Source organism: Cuculus canorus, chromosome 11 (assembly GCF_017976375.1).
Source record: "Cuculus canorus isolate bCucCan1 chromosome 11, bCucCan1.pri, whole genome shotgun sequence".
Classification (NCBI taxonomy): Eukaryota; Metazoa; Chordata; class Aves; order Cuculiformes; family Cuculidae; genus Cuculus; species Cuculus canorus.
The window spans coordinates 12,484,890-12,506,342 of record NC_071411.1 but is presented as its reverse complement, the minus strand read 5'-3'; the positions used below and the strand labels follow the sequence as shown (position 1 = coordinate 12,506,342).

At 37.8% G+C, this 21,453-nt stretch overlaps 1 long non-coding RNA gene across 1 annotated transcript; it reads right to left on the bottom strand.

Moving 5' to 3' along the window:
* Window positions 1–11,787: 11,787 nt before the first annotated feature.
* On the bottom strand, window positions 11,788–21,094 carry LOC128853300 (uncharacterized). Its single transcript, XR_008451747.1, has 3 exons — window positions 20,880–21,094; window positions 18,959–19,175; window positions 11,788–12,419 (listed from the first exon to the last, which is right to left on the bottom strand). It is a non-coding gene; the product is annotated as an uncharacterized LOC128853300 (long non-coding RNA).
* Window positions 21,095–21,453: the final 359 nt, after the last annotated feature.

Here is a 21,453-nt window from a genome sequence, read left to right as displayed (position 1 = left end):
AGGCCCATTGAATTCAATAGAAAGACTTTCAGAAGCAACAAACCTTAAACCAGACCTGAACGAGACCATACCTTTTATGATATGCGATACTTTACATATTCTCAAATACATTTTAAAGGACTTTCTCATGCAAAGACTATTCTGATCAATAAAACTAGCAGTGATGCTGAATACCTTTTTAGAAGGGAGATTGAAATATATCTGTCTTCGAGGGGCTTCATTTACACTCGCACCCTGGTATTGTTATTCTTTGCTGCAGATTGAAAGTGTATAGCTTTATATTTGGCTGAGTACGAAGGGAAATGAGAAGAACATTGATTTCCATCATCTTGAGATATAAATAAAAGCATCTAGTTAAGCCCTTCAATCTGTTGAATTATTAGAATGAGAAATTAAACACCATAGTGAGCATGGCTTTCAAGTCAGTAGATAGAGCCCAAAATGTGAAGTTACACTTGTGTCAACATTAACAGCTTCTAATAAAAAGGTACTTTTTTGTCTCATATCATTACTGGGGGACCTTTTCTCCCTTCCCACTTTATTCTGAAGCTTATTTTCTTTAAACATTGACAAATATGTGTTGTGTCATCTCTACAAACTTTTATAACTACCAACTACTCAAATCCTCACCTCCATAATTTTAAAAAGAAAAAGGTCTAAATGAGGGTGGAGATGTGTAAGCACAAGAATGAGCAAAAGGATAATTTATCTGTGCTTGATAATTCTTCAAACAGCAAATTAAACTGGTTTACTTATCCATAGGTATCAGAGATCAAATTGGCAGCAAGAATCTAAGTTCATATAGGAAGGTACGGAAGTTTTCACAGAAAACCCATGTGCTGGATTCTCAAGGAAGAACTCTCCACACACTGACAGAAAATAAAACCATAAATTATAAAAGTATTGCAAAAGTATGCATTACAGATGGATGTCCAATTTTGATTTAAGGACTCAGAGGATGAAAAGAGTATTACATCTCTAGGACAAGGTGTTTGACTTTGAGTTACACTCATCATTAAACATTTGCATCCTGTGTTGACTCTACCAAAGCCAAAAGAGCCTGTGATCCCTGTTCTCAAAGCTGTGAGACCTTTTCAGCCTCACTAAAATGTGACTGTAGAAACTTGGGCTTTTTTCTTTACTGTGGATGAGCAAATATCACACCTGGTGATGTTTAGTAATCCCCCCACTGAATTCAACAAGTTGTTTGACAGAATAGACCACCATTTAGTGCAGCTCTGAGAAAGCATTTTACAGCATCACTTCTTAGTACCTCTCCAGCAGAAATTGCCACCTGCCAAGGCACCTCATTTGCAGACCTTCTTGTGTCCATTACTTTTTTTCCCAGTTAAATCGAGTCTACAATTCATATATTTTACAACATAAATGCAATCCTTCTGCTAAGTTTAAACAAAGCAGCTCTTTTTATTTAAGTGAAGAGAGATTTTCTGCACAGCGCTTATTTACAACTGAATAGAAGGCCTGATAGACTCTTAATTACAGGGAGGCTCTAGAAACATAATGTCACTTTTAGAAGTCTGTCCTCAGGGATTTCTACAAAGATACTAATAGCAGAAGTTAATAGAAAGAGGTTTAACATAGCTTTCAAAAGAAGAGTTTAGAAAGAAGTGGATATGGTATTAAAAATCTTGATAATAGCCTAATGAAGTAAAACCATTTTTCTTTGCAGTGAAACTAAATAATGGCTCATTTCTTCAGATTTGTTTTCACTTCTGTATGCATTACTGCTGTTCTTGGCAAGGTGCTCCTCTCACTGTAGAAGATACTTTTCAAAATGAGACTCTTTGTATCTCCAGTGTTGAACTTCACAATCTCTCCATTAATCCTGTTTCATCATTCCCATGGGATTAGCCCTTTATAAAGTAAGGCACAACCTAAGACGACTGCTAACATAAATAAAGCTGTTCTTTTGCTGAACTACCTTAGGGCTGGAACACAAGTGGATTTCCAAGTGACTATTCTGCAGAATTTCTAGGCAGTCTTAGGGAGAATATCTTTAAATATAGACATGATAACCTCCCCATGCTTCCAAAATCAGTGTAGTCCTCTAACTTGTGCAGGTTTCATATTCTTCACTTTGGCTCACAAATTTCTTTTTGGTGTTTCACCAGGATGAACTGATGTCTGAGCTGCCCAAAGCAGTGAAAGACCAGCTCTCCTTTTTATGGGAAAATGTTATTAAAGCACCTGATGCTGAAATAGAAAGAGTTCAGATGACTGGCAGCTTTCGTTAAAAGAAAAAAGAGTAAAATAAAATAGTTTTTGCCACTCACAGCTGCTGGGTAGCACTTGAAAATCAGAACAGTATAAATCCCTAAAACCAGAAGTCAAAAAGAAAACAATGGAAAAAGGAAACCAAAAGACTCTGCAATGCTCCTGATTTTTAGCAGCTGAGGAACCTGAATTTAAAACCCCACTTAAAGATGTACAATACAGGGTACTTTAGGTCCAGGTTTATCAGATTTTAGAGGCACCAGATCAAATTACAAACCACTCAAAGTTTTCATTTAACTAGAAGAGTAATACCTATTTTATTTTGATAACCAAAGCAAAGTACCAAAAAAAAAAAGAAAAATATTCAGTCAGAGATTTTCCTTTTAAATTTAACACATCAACAAAATATTTCAAAAACCAATTTTGAGTCTATGCAAATGTTTCCGTTCACTCTAAATGCAATGTTTCTTAGTGATTAAAGAGCATTCAAACTTTCTTTAAAGCATTATCCTTTCTTTATAGGGCAATTTTTGAATACAAATGTCAAGAAACTAAATAAACTAGCCCATGTGTGCTATTGTACCAGCCTCTAAATCAACATTATCCTGAAGTGCAGAAACACCCTGTGTTTTCTGCAGATCATTGGAATGCAGTCCTGGTGATGACTTGACACAGAGCTCTAAATCACGCTTACTTATAAATATGTTGTAAAAGCAGAAAAAGATTTTATTAATATCTGACTGTACTGCAGTCACAGAGAGTTTCCCTCAATGATTTGCAGAGTCTGTGTGGCAGAGAGAATTAATCTGCTTAGAAAGGTTTTGGGATGCACTGGGCTGCCATGAGCTGGTATCTGGGGATCCTCCTTCTCTCCCTACACCCCTCCACAGCCTTTTGGCTTTCCAAGGTGCACGAGTCCAGCCACTTGCCGCCTTTCCTTGGGTAAAAGCTAGCGGAGAACTTGTCATTCTTTGAATAAACCTATACTTTTCATACCCTTTGGCTCTGACATTTCCAGATACACCAGAGAGTTGTTGCACCTCAATTCTCCAGAATATTTGGTGCAGCCATAATACGGCCTTTGGGTGAACGTGGATGGAGGTAGGATGATACTAGCAGCAGACTATTGAACTGTTGCTACAAGGATGATGAGCTCTTCAATGCACAGGTAGTGTGGGAATGTGCATCGCCTCACAGTCTTTACATTATTTATGCCAAGGAAAGATCCAGACTACTTCAGCCATTGAGATGAGGTAAGATCTATAGGCTGCCTTCCGCTACTGAGTGTGAATTAGTGGAGAGACACCACTAACAGGGTTTTTATGGACTGAAAATGTAAAAGAATGACAAATGATGCATTCAGAAATATCTGTCTGTCTAAAACTTTAAGCAGGATTGTAGGAACTTAGTATACATGTAACGCCCGAAATGATATTCAAAATTTATTTAAGGATCTGACATTTCTCTTGCTTTGACCATTATCTAATCCAAAAACTATGGAGGGGTGGGAATCAGTACGATTATAATAGCTTACATAAAACATTTCTTGGAGAAATTTACTCTGCAGAAAAAGTCAGTTGGGCATTTTGACAGTGTAAAGGCAGTAAAGGCCTCTAAATAGCTTCAATCATTCAGGCTTCCTTTAACATGAACTTCTTTTTATCAATTCTTAGCACTTAGTACTTGAAAATATGTCTTGTATCAATTAAAATGTCATATTAATAATACTGTTATGTATAATTCTTTTTACTTAACATATTCTCTATATGCCAATGTATTTCAGTACTGAAAAACTGCTACAAATATTTCCCATCCTTAGAGAATGAATTGGAATAATTCTGAAACACAATAGGATACCAGAAGACCCCCTCATAATGTGCAAGTTTTTTCATAATATGCATTCAAATCTTTAGAATTTTTGCACTTGAGTAAATACAGCTTTCTACAAATGTTGTAGGACATGGGCCAAGTTAATTAAGGTACTGGATTGGACACTGTCATGCATGGCTCTGGTTTCTGCTCTGCCAGAAAAGGCTGGTATGACAAGAAACTGCTCAGCATAACTCTATTAAGTATTATGCTAAAATACCCACCACCTGTGCGCATCCCTTCTGCATTCCTACTAATGCTGTGTATAGCTTCCTGGCTACCCTCGCATCCTAATAAATTCCTTTTCAGACACATTCAGACCCACAGTGAAAAGCCCAATACAAATTTTCAAAAATTATATTCATGTTTGTCTCCTTCTTCTTAACTGCCAGCCACGAAACACAGGGCAGAGCAGCTGGAGCAGAGAGACAACCTGCTGGAAGCCACACCGCTGTCACGAGCCCAGTTTCCTCAGGCAAAACCCAGTTTTTCCCTTACAAGCAGTGTGTCTGTAGCCTCTGCCTGTGGTCTTGCATGGGACTGCTATTATGATAATACTAAAATAAAAAATGAGAAGCTTATGTTCAGGGTTCTGTAGAAAATGGAGGTGCCTAGAGGGGCAAAACCTCTTACAGCTGTTGGGGCTGTAAAATAACCAGACTGCAGCTCAGCCTTCCCTTCTCTGTTCATCCCTTCCTATTCAGTCCGGCCTTCCCTCCTAAGATATCACACTATGCCAGAAGCCCTCTGGTGCTGGCAGATTTGAGTTAAGGGATATTTTCTGGGGCTATCATTGAAGTAGACTTTGTGTGTGAAGAGGGCAAGCACTGTTAACATGACTTAATTACATTATTCTGCAGCAGAGATTTTAAAGAGAAGCAGCACAAATCTTTCACGTGTCCCACTGCCCTCAGTAGATTTAAAGCCTATGCAGTTTGAGGGGCTTTAGAATTTATTTGAAAGCCTTCTTATACTGGTACAATTTATCCACAGAGATCAGCAGTTTGCATCGTATTGATTAATGTGGCTATTGATTTATTCTGCGATTGTACCGGCCAGGTATATACAGTACTGCAAAGTGCTGTTTTCCAGGAGTGATTGACTTATTTCTTTATTGACTAAAATGAGCTGATAAAAATCATCCACTGGCTGAGCTAGAAATACTTTTCTATTCCTGCTTCTAGCAGAGAAAAATAGGAGAAAAACGCTGATGTAGAGCAGAGGAAAGAAGTTAGAAGGCTTAACCTTTACGATATTATCCTGGTTGGGTTAAATCCAACCTACAATCTTAGCAAGGTAACAAGCTGAAAGCCTCGGATGGTAAAAAGACAGGCAGGCATTTGAATTTTGAAGGAGAGGATTAAACTGCTGCTCATTCTTCAGAAGCTGAACACATTCTTTGGAGTTTGTTGCTGTTTCTAATGCTGCTATCTCTGTCCCCTTCGTTCAGCAAGCGATTGGGAACTTCAGATGGGCTCTGATGGAGGGAAGGCTTGAAGCATCCCAAGGTCCCCCTGAAAGGATGAAATAATGCTCTTTTTCCTGATGTATTAGGAAACGCTATCTGCAGTAAACAAAGTTGCGGCACCTAAGAGGTGTTTGTAGCACCTCTGGTAGCCAGCTCTGCCATGCCGACCTTGCTTCACAGTGCTTTAAAGCGAATATCATTGCTGTTTATCACAACTGTTCTGAAGTTTTTCCCAAACTGAGGTGAGAAGGATGCTGTGCTCCCAACACACCTGACGGATTACACCACAGGAGCCGTTAGCCCCTCTCCCAGCAGAGCTCTTCTCTCAGGCCACCCTACCTGAGGGAATTTCACCTGCAAATAAGCCCCTGAGTCACCTCCCAGGCTCCACCCCACACCCATTCAGAGAATCCCGAGTTCCTGTAATTTCTCTATTTCATTAGGAGCTTGGAAAATTTAATTAACTTCAAAGACAGATATTCTCATGAGCAAATTTTCTCTGTTATTAAGCTCTCCATCAAACCAGGTTTGAAATCTATCCTGCAGAACTTCTGAAAAAAAGATTTAAAACCAAAAAACAAAACAAAGAAAAGAAACCCCTACATCTAATACTGCAGCTTTCCCCCGCACCCCACTGAGGATTCAACGCTATTTCTATTATAACGAATTTTAAATGGAATTAATGCTCCTGGAGAATCTTGCACAGCTCAAAGGAACTGTAGTATGGGGGGGAAATAGTCCACAAAAGGCCAGATGAAGAACTATGGAAACAAATAAGAAAAGATAAAGAGAAAACTTTGTCTCAAACTGCACTAAAGGACACAGTATGATGCTTGTAGGCCTTCTTCTCCCACACCAGTCACCAAGGAATGCCAAGGCCAGTTTCTCTTCAATTTTAAATGAGCCCTCAAAGCCAGAAGCTACTTCAGATAAAAGTATGCCGATGCGGCTAAATTACAGCAAGCGTACAGAAACATCAGTGGGACAGATCAATTGTTACAGCCCTGGGAAAAGAGAAAAAGAGTACGGTGGTCAGTGGCAGAAAAGTTCTACTCTAACTGGCAGTTTTTCCTGCTTGCTTTAAAAAAATAAATAAAGAAATAAATAAAAAAGACTAAAATAAAATGGGAAAGCAGTCATCGGCTCTGAGCATCCAGAAATCTGGCAGTTCAATCATTATTTGAGTTTATGAGCTTGTCTGAAGAAACACCATTTTACTGAGTGGGGTTTCATAACAACGTCTTTGCTTACTCAGGGTCAGGAGAGGGGCAGAGGAACAGGAGGGCTATTGTCCCATTAGTGGAAATGTCTCTCACCTCCACTTATCTGACTCAAAGACTTCTATTAAAGAGACCGTTTTCCTGCACACTGCTTGAACTGAAGCTAAAATAAAATATATTCTTCACTTTCCCCCGCTATGACAATTGGCAGTATTTGTGCTAAAAGTGGTTGGAAAATATCTCCGGAAATGGTTTCCCGTCAGAAAACACTGTTTCTCAGAGTAAAACATTAACTAGAACATGCTGATTTTTGGTGTTTTCAGGAGGTATTTTTTCCAGTGACTCAGAATTAAAGTACTTGTTTAAAAGTCTCTGATTCTCCGACTTTGTTTTGGGGGTTTGGGAGGGTGTTATTATGTGTGTTTGGGGGGGGGGGTTATGATGCATGCAATTCTTTGCTTTACAGAAACATTTTACTTTGTAGATTTGCTAAGTTTTTAATGTATGATGTATCCGGTTTACTACCCCCCACCCCGGTCACTCCAGCTTGTACAGATGTGCACAAGAACAGACACAAACAGGTTTTCATTACGTTAGAAAATAATAACATTTCTCCAACATTACTGGAAGTAAAGAGGACTTTCTAATGTTTTCAAAAAGAATATATCAAAATAAATTTTTGAGCCTTTCCATATTTTGTTTCCATTTACAGTGGTAAGAAATTTCAGACTTGTCTAGAGCATGGAACATTTTTACTCTTATTTCATGCAATCTGTTCTGCTCACACTTTACAAGTCATTATTACTGTATTTATTTTTAATACGTATATTTATTTATGTATTTGTATACATGCATTATCTAGCGAAACATATAAAGTAAAATTATTATAGATTGAGGAATAGCTTCTATAGGGAAAGTCTGTGAACACCCACGCTGTTGCAGTTCAGGGATACTCCCTAAGAGAGAAATTCTGCCAGGTGACTGAGTCATATAAAGCTTTTGAAAATTTCTCCTAAAATCTAAACCATAAATCAATTATTTTTCTTCTGTTTAATATAAACACACGTCTTTCGCCGTATCTGTCACAATTATCACTTACAAGAGAGTTACTGTATTCTGTGCCTACTGTACGGGTTGGCAAAAGATGAAGATTATTTCATTAAGTGAAGGATTTTATGCAGAGAATAGTTTGTTATTATGGATTTATATTAGGTTTCGCTCTTTTCCTCCGCACGAATTTCTGTCTCCAAAGAATGAATACATAGCTCCAAAATCATTGTGGGCTGGGCTGTCCCAGCAGTACCCAGCGTGGGGGCAGCAGGTGGGCACAAGCGCCTCTTGGAGCTACGCACACACTCCCTTGGCACGCACAGAGTGCACTCAGCAAAAACAAAATCAGAAAGAAAAATTAGTAACTAAGCGAGCTTTCATATATACGTATACACGCACACGCGTAAGGAGTAGAAAATAGAGAGCTGCGTAATGTAAAGAGTAATTCATTTTTTATTTTCCCTCTTTCCCTGAGAAGGAAAATCATAAGGGTGGTTCTGCAGTAGTAGGCAGTGTATAGCAGCAGGCATTGGTATCTAGGGCCAGTAATAATATGTCTAATTTAGCTATGACACTGCATTCATAAGTATGAGCTCCTGATCATTTCTCTACATTAGGACACGTATGTGCCTCCTCCACTACCCTCCCCCCTCAATTTCTGGAAGTTATCTGCTATGAATACATTCTGCTATAAATACAACGCTGGCTCTCCCGCTTGTTAGTTGTTGTGAGGACATAAATTATAACGCGCCTTGCGCTTTAAAACTTTGTTTATAAAACATCTTCATAAAAGCACTAAAAGCCATACATGAAATAAAATCCCGGCCATTGCTTACCATCATGCCAGCTCTACAAATTGATTCTTTTTTTTCAAAATTAAAGACATCAACTATAGTACAGCCACTTTGTGGCAGCTCATGACTTTAAGTAAAATAAGCCTGCCAGCATTTATTAATTCACAAGCACTCCAGGCTATGCTGGTACATACCTTGGCATTTAATAAAATTAAATAGCCCAGGCCAAATGATGCCATCGGTTTTTAATCAGTACAATAGCCTCTGTTTAATAAGTCTTTCATCACCATTCTTGGTGAGCAGGATGCTCCCAGCTTATCTGTGAGCCTCTCTCAGCCAAGCAGGCACTGGCAGAAAGACATCTCCCCTCTGCGGATGGGCAATTTCAGTTTGAGAAACATGTCATGTAGTGCTTTATCAAAGACACTAGATTTTTATGACATTTCTTTTGAGGTCTAAATACAGGAAAGCATCTACATATTTTCCCAGCAAATTAGTCATTAAAGCAATTTACTAGTAACCAAAAAAACTGCAAGAGGTTAACTGAGGCTCTCAAACAGAAATGTGGATGCTTTCATGTTTTTAAAAAGCTGCCAAAAATGTAATTTCTTGTTGGGACTGCAAAGATATGGGGTTTTAGTGCTTTTTAGTGCTTCCCAGTTTCCCTTTTTTTTTATTTCTTTTTTTTCTGCTTGGGAAAAAAGCTAAACTTTTCTAATTTTTTAGCAAGCATTTGCTTAATGCAAAATACGAGTTTAAAAACAAAATTGAGAATATTTCTTTAGTTGGATACTAAAATATGGGGCATTTTTTTCAGTCAGTAACACATTTTCTTCTGCTTTATTCTTATGATACAACTCTATTTTTGCAGGCAGCAGGCACTGCCAAATCCTTCTAACCAGATTTTCCTCGATCTGTGTTCACTAGAGCAGTTAAAGCCAAGAGAGGCAGCAAAATGCTCTCGGTGTTTTTCTGCAATAGTTCTTGGCCCCTGCGGGAGTTTCATGGGTTGGACTCATCCCCTGGAGGGGGTCGGGAGAAGACAGCAGTCAGCCCCACTCCAACACAACATTTGTTCTGTGAGCCGCACTTTGGCTTCTTACCCTGAGTTTTTGTTTCTACCCTCTACATGACAAGTGTTGAGTGGAAATAATTTTAAACCGCAGAATGAAATTACCAAAACACAGTTAGAAAAATATCCACAAATATCTCCTCTACATATTTTTCTTCTGCAAAGATTAATGTATGAGAAGAAGTGATTAATTCAAGCTTTATTTTGCAGATGACCTCTCGGGCCTAACAGAGTACATACACAGTCAATATTTTGAAAATGTTTTAATTAATAAATCTTTATATAGCCCACTGCAATTTTGTAGATTTAAATTGATGCTTGCAATATTTGGAAAGCATACTGATTTTCCCTGTGTGGTTTCCTGACTCAGGCTAGTTAGCCCAAAGAAAAGAAAACAAAATAAGTGGTGTTGCACACAAAACCTTTTACATTCACCACAGAAAGACTTTGAGTTATAAAAACCTTTAGAGGTGGCGGTGTTCTCAGCAGAAGAAGGTACCGCCACCACCCCAGGCTGACACCCTCCCCTCCAGCCCAGTCTGCCCCAGCATCATCCTGGGATTGACCCTATCTCTGGGTCAACCATGCGGAGCATCAGCTGCTCCCGGACCAAACTGACCAGCAGGTGCTCAGCATCGCTTTCATCCCCTTTCACTGTATTTACAAAATACAAACCAAGAACCAACAACCCTCTAACATCACCCCTTGCTAAGGGCCTGGCTCCAGGGAGGAGGACAGCCCTTGAGCACCCACACGGATGGGACAGATTTCTATGCAATCTTGCACAACAAAGACGTTCATTTTAATGCTGGAGAAGTTCATTCTTTGTTATTTGCTTTGAATTTTCTTTAATGCCATGAGTACCGTGATTCATCTCTGGTTTCTAAGGGTTTTAAAATAACCTTTGAGTACAAAGGGCCCATCTGAGTCCCCGAAAGGCTGAGCTCGCTGTGTAAGGAACCAGGCTACCAACTCCACTTCCTTCACCAGTTTTGCACAGGGTCAACAGCACACCACCACGCTTGGACAACTTTGTTGAATGTAGCCATCAGAGCTACATTTAGTTGAACACCATTACAGTCTGACTATTGCAGGAAAATTCTGTTGTTAATAAACTTGGTCTGAGTGACTCAAAGGACAGTGAAAGTCTTGTGGGATGCCTCTGTTGGGGAGAGAAATCAAGCAATATATCCATTTAGCAATACCGTATCACTTAAGGGGGAAACCACCTCAATATAAAAAGCAGTGATGTTTTCTGACACAAAAGGGTCAAACACCGGAAGCCACTTTTTCTCACACTTCATATGTAGCTCGCATAGTCTCTGATTTTCTTCATTTCTTTTTCTTCTTGTTTCTTGGCATTTCTGCAAACATATATACAGATCCATACAAACTCTCTGTCTACAACCAAAGAAACTTCTGCTCTGGGACAAGTCAGTGCCAACGACTCTTGAACAGCAGGATATTTACATTGATCTGCCATGGAGTTTCATTGTAAATCCCTACTATTTCCTTTTTTCATAGAAGACTTCCATTTTAAGACTTTAACAACCTTACTCCATCTATCCAAATTGAAGTTTAAATGTCACATCCAGTGACTTTTCTGAGATTGTACCTTATTCTGCATCTTGGTTATACCAGTACAATAGCACCATAATTCTATGTTTAATGCATCGCCAAAAGAACAAAGTACACTTAGACTATAGTGATACTGCAAAAGATGTATTTTTAATAAACAAGTCACCAGAAGAACACTTAAGTACCAGACAGAAAACTCAATATAATTTTTTAACAGTAATGGAGTTTATTAATGAGAAAAGTGTGGACCTCAGCATTCTAACAGATATTATCATTGCTTGGATTTCACATTTTTACTGATTTTGTATTCAGCATACCACAACCATTAATTCAGATATAGTCTGCAGCTGAATAAGCCAGATTGCTTAAGAAAATAAACGTCTCTATTACTTTTTATAGTGTTGAAATTAATTTACAGTTCCAGATTGTGATAACTAAAATTGAGAATTAAAACTATATTTGCTACCTGAGATTTCCCAGAGATTAGTATGCACAAGGCTGTAAAAATATTAACTACTTTAAATAATGCTTGCAATATTTCTAGGGTTATAAAGTGTCTTCCCTTAGCTCATTTTAATTTATTTAGCATCTATCTCTTTAAGCCTTCCTTTAGCATATTCATACTACTGGAATATCAGATGGAGATTATTGCATTAAGAGAAATGTTATTTACAGCTATGGCTTGTACTACAATAAGTATTTCCAGAGGCATTGAAAAGCATGGAAATAAAAATTTTAGTGATGTCTTTAAGGGCTCTTAGGTTGCCTTTGTGCTACAAGAAAAGTTGAAGTTGAGTAGAATTTCTGAAGCAGAAGAGAATGAAGTCAAAAGTAGAGTAGATAAAAACTTTATAGGAAAAGGGGAACTCCATAAAAACACACAATAAGGCAATGTTATTTCTGGATTAATCTCTGAGAATCATAAGAAGCACAGAAGAGAGAGAAGGGGGAATCAGGGAGCTGGAGTCTTCAAACTAAGGCAGTGGACACTGTGAAATCCTTCACGATTCTCTTACAGTTGTTTCAGTCTCCTTGGATAACCACTCCGTGCCTTCAGCTGTCAGTGGGGTAGGGTCCTCATCTCTACTACTCTCCTCTGCAGCTCCACCTTCACTGAATGTATCCGGTTATTCCTGGGTGAATGCATTAAAATAATTACAAGTGCTACCCAAAGTGCACAGTAATTTTAACATTTATATATGTAGGGCTCTTTGTACCCTTTAATGTGTACCCAAGCGCACAATCCTCCTGTCAGAAAAACATCTCTTGATATGAATGAAAGGCTGAGCTCCTTATACAGGTGGTTGATAGAAGCAGCTGAGGCTTAGAGAAAAACCATCAAATTTCATAAGAAAATTGGATGATTTGGACATAGTGTCAATAACATCTGATCTAATATATCATTTGTAGAAAGAGGAAAATAGGATTTAAATTTAAATCTATAGGTTCAACAAGAAGTAAAGTAGAAGACTCACAGCTAGCAAGGTGCAATACTTCCTTAGAGGTTTTGGCAAACTCTTACCTGATTTTGTATTTAATGATTTAACGAAGAACCTGCTTAATTGTATCTGTCTGAAAAAAAGTTCAGAACCGAATAACCATGTAGCAGAACAGAATAACCATGTAGCAGCTGATCTAACCTTTTGCTGGATTTTTTAAACCTTAATTTTGATTTGAGTGGCCTAGATGCAGTAATTGGAAGGTTATTTTGTTGAAGGAGCTGCTACAAAGAGCTCTGAAGTACTGTTAGAACTATGCGTGGTGAATTGTTTTGAAGATCTACTACAAAAACAATTTTTTTAAAGCAGTTCATTGCTTGACCATCCTTCCACACAGACACCATTTCCTTTGGGTACAAGTGGAAAAGGAATCATGTTTCCAAAGGCTTTTACTTTGCTTACATTAATACTAATTTTTATTATCTCAAATTGGAAGGTTTTCTATAAGGGTTTTTAGGATGATAGCATCTCAAGCTGAGATTTGAACAGCTGAGTTCATACTCTGAAACCACAGAAATAGCACTGCCTCAAGTTTTCATTCTTTTAAAAGAAGAAAATATACTGTTCTTAATTCTGAAGGCTAGAACCTAAATGCATGAGTGTCATTTTATGAAAATTGCTCTTACATCATGAGTGAGTCTCCAGTGTTCCATGTCTGTGCCTTTGCAATAATGGTTTAAAATGGAAACATTTATTTTTCCCCAGTTTTTAGTAGCTACAGAAGAAGCAGGGGGTTAATTACCAGTACTGAGCTGCAAGGGTCAGATTGAGAGGAAAAAATGAAACTAAATGTTTCAGAAAATAGGTGAAGGATCCTGCTGTGGCAAATTTAGATGATTTAGCCTAGTGTTGTGGGATTTTTTTTTTTTCCTGTAATATGTAAGCTACAGTGGAGGTGGTGGTTTTAGATTATTGAGGTGAAACTAGCAACTCTACACAAAAAGACATAATCAGAACTGGACAGAACAAGTTATTAAAAGATTGAAAGGGCTTTTTCCCATTAAAAACAATACATATTTTAATTTAAATATGTATAAAATAAGAAGCTGAGAATACAGATATACATTCACAATAGTAATACACTTCAGTTATTGAGCAGCAGTAATGCATCTTCAATTCCTATTGCTCTTTTAATGCAGGTAGAATATCTGCTTAAACAGAAATGTCCTAAAGAGATGATTGATAGAGGAAAGGACCGAATTTAAAATTATTTCCTTAGTAAGTTGTGCTTCCATGTCATCTTAAGATCCTGGCAGCGGAAAATATGTGGGACTCTTGCAGGTCTTTTGAAGATGACCTCATTATCAAGTTATTGTCTGGTACAGGGGAGCAAAATGAAACAAAAAAAAAAAAAAAGCATAAATCTTTGTGTTAGCCAGAACAGTGACCCCTTGGGCTTTAAAAACATAGGTATAAAATCATTCAAAAGCACCATGGGGCTGGTCAATCTGCCTTATGAGTTTGAGAATGCCTGGTGCTGCTCCCCATCGGCTCTATCCTGGTCTGCTCCTCCAAAACCTCTTGTATTGCAGCTGGTGGAAAGGTGCCTCCTGTAGACCTGAACCAAATATCCTGAATTGCCTGATTCGATCTATTTTGACAGAGCCTAGAGCAGTAGTAGAAGACCAGCACAGGCATTGCAGGACATCCGAAGGTCTGGTTACCCTCATCATGCAATGCAGCCCTGTAGGACTGTGAGAGCAGATGGCATTTGGCTCCAACTCTCAAGTAGGAGCCCTTAGTCTGCCAACATACGCTGAAGACTCTGGCGCACAGAAAGCTTGTCAGAAATGTGTGGGTATTGCTTTAGTTATGTCATCTAGCAGAAAGCTTTAGAATCCTTCCAGACTCAAAATTAAATAGTTAAGACCATGTGGGAGCACCTTCTTTCCTCCTTGTTAGGGAATTGTGCTTTTTTAATGGATGTCAGATTTGTTTAATCAGATACCAGAAAGCAACGGGCAATTACGTAAACAAGATTAAACACCCACTCATATCAACAAACTTAAAGCAAATGGAAAAGTGGGGGGAATCAGTCCTCAGGGCACACTGGAATCTGGGTTATTTTTTGTTTTTCCTTCTGCCTTTCCAGAAAACACTGAGTAAAAGGTCCCCCTCATTATGATCAGTTTGAATGTAGAGTCTCACTGCAGTCATAGCAAAGCAGGCACTAAGAAGTTCTCAGAAGAAATAAAGAAGTTGAGAAAATCATTTTATTGCCTGACAGAAGGGGAGGCTGCCTTAATTTTGTTGTCACTGGGAGTCTAAATGTATAAGGACAGCTGCTGTGCTCAAGCAACAATGCAATCAGTTAATGCTTTCAGCAGGGAGACATTAGCCGTTTCTCCCTCCTGCCAGGCAGGGAGAAACAAAGTTTACCAAAAAAAAGGAAAAAAAGGAAACTTTTAGACTATTTTTTCTTTTTTTTTTTTTTCTTTTTTCCTGTGCTCCTTTGAGCAGAGGGACAACAAGCAGCACAACAGAACACGGAACGCCTTCCACAATGTTCTCATTACCGCATTTTGGTGGTATTATTCTGATGTGCACACTGGTCATGGCACATTTTCCGAGACAATTGCAGTAAAGGCACATAATGACAACTATTAAATAGTATGCAGTAAGGAACAGATAGATTGTTACCAAAGCTACTTTAATTATTGACCAAAAAGATCAAAGAGTAAAACGTTGAATAAGATATAAAATAAAGCCATGAAACCAGGAAGAATTTTGCCCTACATAGTGATGAAATTAGCATAAACAAAATGAAGACATTTGCTATTTTTACATTCCCAATTTGAAAGGAAGGTAAAGCAGAACAAACAAGCAACTAAAACTGCATGTAAACTCTACAATGTGTTTCTGCCTCAGAGCTGTAATAATGAAGGCTTCTAAAGATACAACCTTCAGTATATACATATGTTTTATCTTTAAAAAGTTTTGAAGTGATAAAAAGGAGACTCAGAGGAGCTTTATCTTGGCATTATTATTTATTTTCAGGCATTTTTTGAAGAACTAGAACAAACACACTAGGACAACAGGAGAAAGGAAGACTGGAAAGAGAAGAGAGAAAAAAGATGAAATCCATTCACGTTAGACACAACCACTCGTCCATTTCAAATTAGGGACATAGAATCATAGCATCTTTTAGGTTGGAAAAGACCCTTAAGACTATGAAGTTCAACTGTAAACCTAACACTACCATGTCCATGGGCTGGCTTAAGAGAGGGATGCACGAGAATTTTGAGGACCTCAGTTATATTTGCAGGTCTGCAACAGAATTTGCTGTTTTTTCACAATCATTTCAGATCATTCACAATCATTTTCAGAAATGCAAGTTTCATCCTGCCATCTACATTGGTCCAGGTATTATCAGCACCATAGTGTGAGGGTACCATCAGTATCATCAGAGATGTCACTTTCTTCCAACTCCTGCACTAGTTTCACACCCTGATGGGCAGGAGGAACAACTGCCGACTACTCACTGCATGAACAGTATGAAAGGGATGGGATTCCGTCTCCAAAATGTCTTCATTCCCCAAAGCATGTAACATGGGAATTAGGGTTACCTAACAGGGAATTCCCATGTAGGGTAACATGGGAATTAGGAATCAGAGTGTGTGGTAGATGGGGAAAGAGGAGATCATCTTCCTTAAATCATTGCACTCTTTTGTTCCATTTTTGCTTCTGTAGGCATTTTAATGATGATGTGCTCATTAATGAAAAAAAAAAAGAAAATAATAAACTCCCAGCTGTGGGAGGTGTGCCCGAGCAGAAGACCTCCTCCACTTAGTGACAGAGCTCTAGGAGGAAGTGAGTGGGTTGAGTATTATCAGGCAGTGTGAGACCTCTGTGGTTATCCCACCTTCCCTGGTGCCCCTGCACAACAGTCATGAGGCTAAGCAGCTGGAAGAAGTCTCACAATTACCACACTGAAAGGGTTGTCAAGAACTGAAACAGGCTGCTCAGGGAGTCACTGTCCCTGGAGATATTTAAAAGAGACACAGATGTGGTGCTTAGGGACATGGTTTAGTGGTGGACTTGGCAGTGTTAGGCTTACAGTTCGACTCAATGACCTTAAAGTTTTTTTGCAACTTAAATAATTCTATGACTTGATGAGTAAACATCCCAGAACTAAAATATATATTAACATCCCCTATAAGATGTCTGAATTCAAGAATCACAAGGAGAAAATTACCATTTCTTATAGTTACAGACCATTATAGCCAGTCTTAAGGAAGTTAAAAATTGTCAGAAAAAGTGGTGAAATGAAAAAGGAATAACAGTGACAGTAGGAAGCTTTTTTTTTATTTTGACACATTAAAATATGTTTAAAAGATTAGGATTTGAGAAGCAGTTACGATAGATACTTCAGCTCTTCCTCTGATCACTGTTGTTCAACCTTTCCTCACATTCAGTAAACAGCCTTTTTAATAATTTTGTTAGGGAAGCATGTGTGGGGCTTGCAGTTAGGTCACAGCTTCTATCCTCTGTTCAACTAAGGAGCCAAAAGGCCTGAGGTTACTTCTAAACCCAGATCTCATAAAAAAAAAAGGACCCTAAAGAACAATGCTTCATAGGCAAATTGACTGTAGAAAAATTAGATCTTTTAGTCAGCAAATATGGAAAGTTTTAAGAACATTTAAAAAAAGATAGATTTCAGTATAAAGGGGCACCACCAATATCACCTCAAAGGAAACAAATGAATGTTGATTTTGTAGCTTTGATGCTTTCAGGTTGTCACCAGCTGAAATGAAAGAATTTTCCTTAAGTTGCTCTAAGCTCCAATCTTGATCTTATTCATCATTATTAAATGTTGAAAGTTTAAATATCTCATATAGACGAGACGAAAAGATTGCAAGAGAAACTGAATAATCTCCACAGGCTTTAGAAAGCACAGAGACCCAATGTAAAAGGTAATGAACACTAAAACTACATTGTTGATTAAATCCTTTATTTATAACATTTGTCTTAATTTCAAAGATTTATTGAAAAAGAATTTAAAGAAAATGCATTAGTCTTAAGAAATGACAGACTAATCCTTTCTTTGGAACAAGAGATTATATGAAGGTGCATTGAAAACAGCAGAGAGAATGCTAGGTACTCTTGCTGGACAGATACTACAGTTCAGTTTAGACATTAATCTCCAAAAGTGGATTAGGAAAGTCTGATGGTTAGACATTTTCACAAGGGTTTTATTCAGTCTGGGCAACAACGGAAGAATACATGAGTGTATGAGTCTCTCTCAGAGAGACCACCAGGGAAGGAAGATTGAAAACAGATCACAATTCATTTGAAACAATTAAACACTGCCATAAAGTGATCTAATTAGTCAGATTCTTTGTTCTTCTTGGGACAATACATGGCTGTGAGTAAACCAGAAAAGGTCACTGCACAGATCAAATGAAGCCTGATATAAGATGACTCATTTTTAAAACCTCTTGCTAATTAAAAGACAAAAAATGGAGCCTGGTCATTTTTCCAGTCAAAACAAAGGCGGCTTTACAGTCATTTCAGTGGCCACCAGATCAGGTTTCTGATAATATTGATCAAACATCAAATGCAAGGGGCAAGATGGTAAATATGAGAGTCAGAAGGAGAGTAAACAGTGAGGACACGAAGCAAAAACATATTCTTTGGACGTTGGTATGCTAATATGATTCAGTAAATTAATTAAGGGTGATCTTTGGAACCTTCTCATTCTTAAATGAAACAGAACTTGAGTTTATCGATGATATAATAACAACGGATGTTTCTATGAAAATCAGGAAAATATGTCAGAAACAGAAAGAAAATTAAGTATGACCAAGCAGAAAATACAGTCACTTGCTGTGAATAGCAGATATTAAATCTGAAGGAAAAATAATCTGTACAATTCTCTTTTCTCCTGAGTAAAGCTGACATACCATTTTGTGTGATAATCTGCTTTCCCGTGATGCAGTGGTATTGTAAATCAGATAATATAATCACTTCATCCTATTTGAAATTATTGTGTCATGTTGCTGTGAACAGTTCAGGAGATGCCACCAAACAGGCAAGTGCAAACATGTCAATGGCAAATGAAAGGGCATCAATATATTTAATTTAATTAATTAATTAAAGATTTTGTTATTTTTTTAGTTCAATATAATATAATAATATAAGATTATGTTCTAAGCAGAAATGACCAGACATACCTCTTGTAGAGTGTTTGTAGTCTTGGTGTTGCAGGTTCTATTTTTCAGTGGGTAATAAATATTTTTCAATAAGCGCATAGCCTTTTTTGCAGTATTTGTTCCTAAACAAAGCCCTGAAGAAAAGCAGTAGAATCCCAGAGAAAGTGTCTGTTCTGAGTGAGTCATGGTGAAGGAGACTGCAGAACGTGCTTTCTGACTTCTGTTCCAGAAATGTTATCTGTATATAAGAGAGCAAGTTGAAACCAGGATTTTTAATAGACCATTGGTGAGGCTGAAGATGTTTAACCATTAAATTCTGCCTTTAACCTGGATTTACAATTCCATTTGCCTTACTGACATCTAGGTCCGGTTCTGAAACAAAGCAAAGGCTCGATTGATTTCAGCAGGTGATAGAATAATTCGTCATATCTTCAGAGTTGATTTAAATTTTTGGCAATTTCCATCTCTGTTTTTCTGTCTATACAAAATAACAAGATTTCTTCTTCTTTCAAATAAGAGCTAAAGAATATACAAATGAGAAGCTATGCCAACTTTGGTTTCTCTGAGGTTCTTTGAAATTATTTCCCTTGAACTTTCATCTTTAAAAAAGCAGATGACTTTAAAAAACCCTTAGAACTCCATAGAGGCATCTGTAAAATGTTTTCTCCCAGGCAATCAAAGGCAGGAGACTTTTGTTTCTCAAATCCTATGATAAATAAAGAACCCTGACTTAAAATATATCTATATAAACATAGAAATCATGTTAAAATCTTGTCATCTTGCAGAAAGCTGCACTTGACTTAGAGTTTGGAAAGACTTTCAGGGCATACTTCAAAAGCCTGTTTATTTTCCCAGGCTTGTCCAGAAAACAAGGCTCTGAAGCAAGCTTTTGTATACAGGAGAAGAGCATTTTACAGGGGTTATTTGAGTGTTGAAGGCTACAAGCTTCTAAGATGTTGATATGGTGCTGGCTGCTGACACCTATAGCCGTAATAACTGCTCTTGGGTAATTGTCCCAAGGAAGTGAATGGATCATCCACTGCTAGTTTAAGATATCAATCAGCCTTAAAGCAGTAGCTAGATCTTGGTCTTGGTTTGAAAATATTTTGGGAACCCTCTTTTAGTGTTCACTGGCATTGCTAAAGAGCTGACCTTAAAATTAATTTAAATAGGAGTTTCTAGCAAAGAATTTGTGGGTGGCTGCATCACACCACATTTGAGAAAACTAGCAGGTAGAGAACAAGCAATTTAGAACTCCTAAACCAGCATCAACCAGATTATTAAAAGGGACAAGTAGGATAACTGTGCTCTATCTTCATAGAAGAATTAAAATTGCTCGTAGATTTATGTTTTGTTTATCCCTCACCCTTGGTAAGAATCCTTGCCTGCATTAAAAACTAAATGAATGCTACTTAAAGTTTAGCCTTATTGATTTGCATTTTATATGAGACACTAAATTAAATTTATGCTAATATGATACATATATTCTTCCCTGAACCATTAAAGGGGAGGTGGGGCTACACAGTGCAGTAGTTTAAATAATTTTGGCTGTCACTCATAATAATTCAAACTGTTGTGCTGATAAGAGATCTTAAAATCTTAGATATAAGACCCTGAAAGTACCCCAGAAGCACCTTGGAATATCAGAAGAATCTAAAAGTAGAATCTTTTAGTTTTAAATGGCTTTGATAGATTTGCATTATTTTCATACTTTTCTAAAAACATGCAGCATGGAACTAGAAATGACAGAATATTGCTTTCATTTCATCCTCCTGTAATCAAGATCACGTAAAATCATACATTATTATCCAGGAAAACTTTGTGAAATAACGACACTTTCTCTATGAGCACAAAGACCTATGAGTAAACCTCAGGAAAGTCCTGAATACTCAGAGAAACAGACACCCTGGAAAGTGGTTAGCAAAGGAAATCTGTCAAATACCTCATCCCGAGAAATCTTTCTGATAAAAAAGCTGCTCCAGCTGCCTTGAGGCCTGCAATGAAGATCTCCACTTGCGTGTTTCCAGGAGGGAGCCCAGCTTCATATCTTTCCTATGAGTCTTTCAAACTAGAGGAACATCCGACAGAAGCAAAAGGCTCCAGCATATCTTCTCCTCAACCCGCGAGCCTCTCCGCAGAGATGCTGTCAGTTCATGACACTTGTAATGACAGTTCTGTGATGGGAACAGGTCTCTATCAAGCACAGAGTAAAGCAGCCAGCTCATTTCACAATGAGCACTGAACATCTGATTAGCAATGCTTCTCTGTCGTTTCCAGGCTTGACTGTATACATTTTATGTACATGCATGCATAAAAATATACATGGATACATATATATAAAATCAAGTGACCTACAAGGATTCCACAGCACATTACTGAACTGGGTAGTATCTAGTTCACTTATATTTTCACTCAAATTCAGTTGAAAAATCAATATTTTTTGGTATTAATAAAATAGCGTATCTGGTATAGGTGCCATTATATTTAAAACCATGTGGCTCCGAGAATGACGTGAC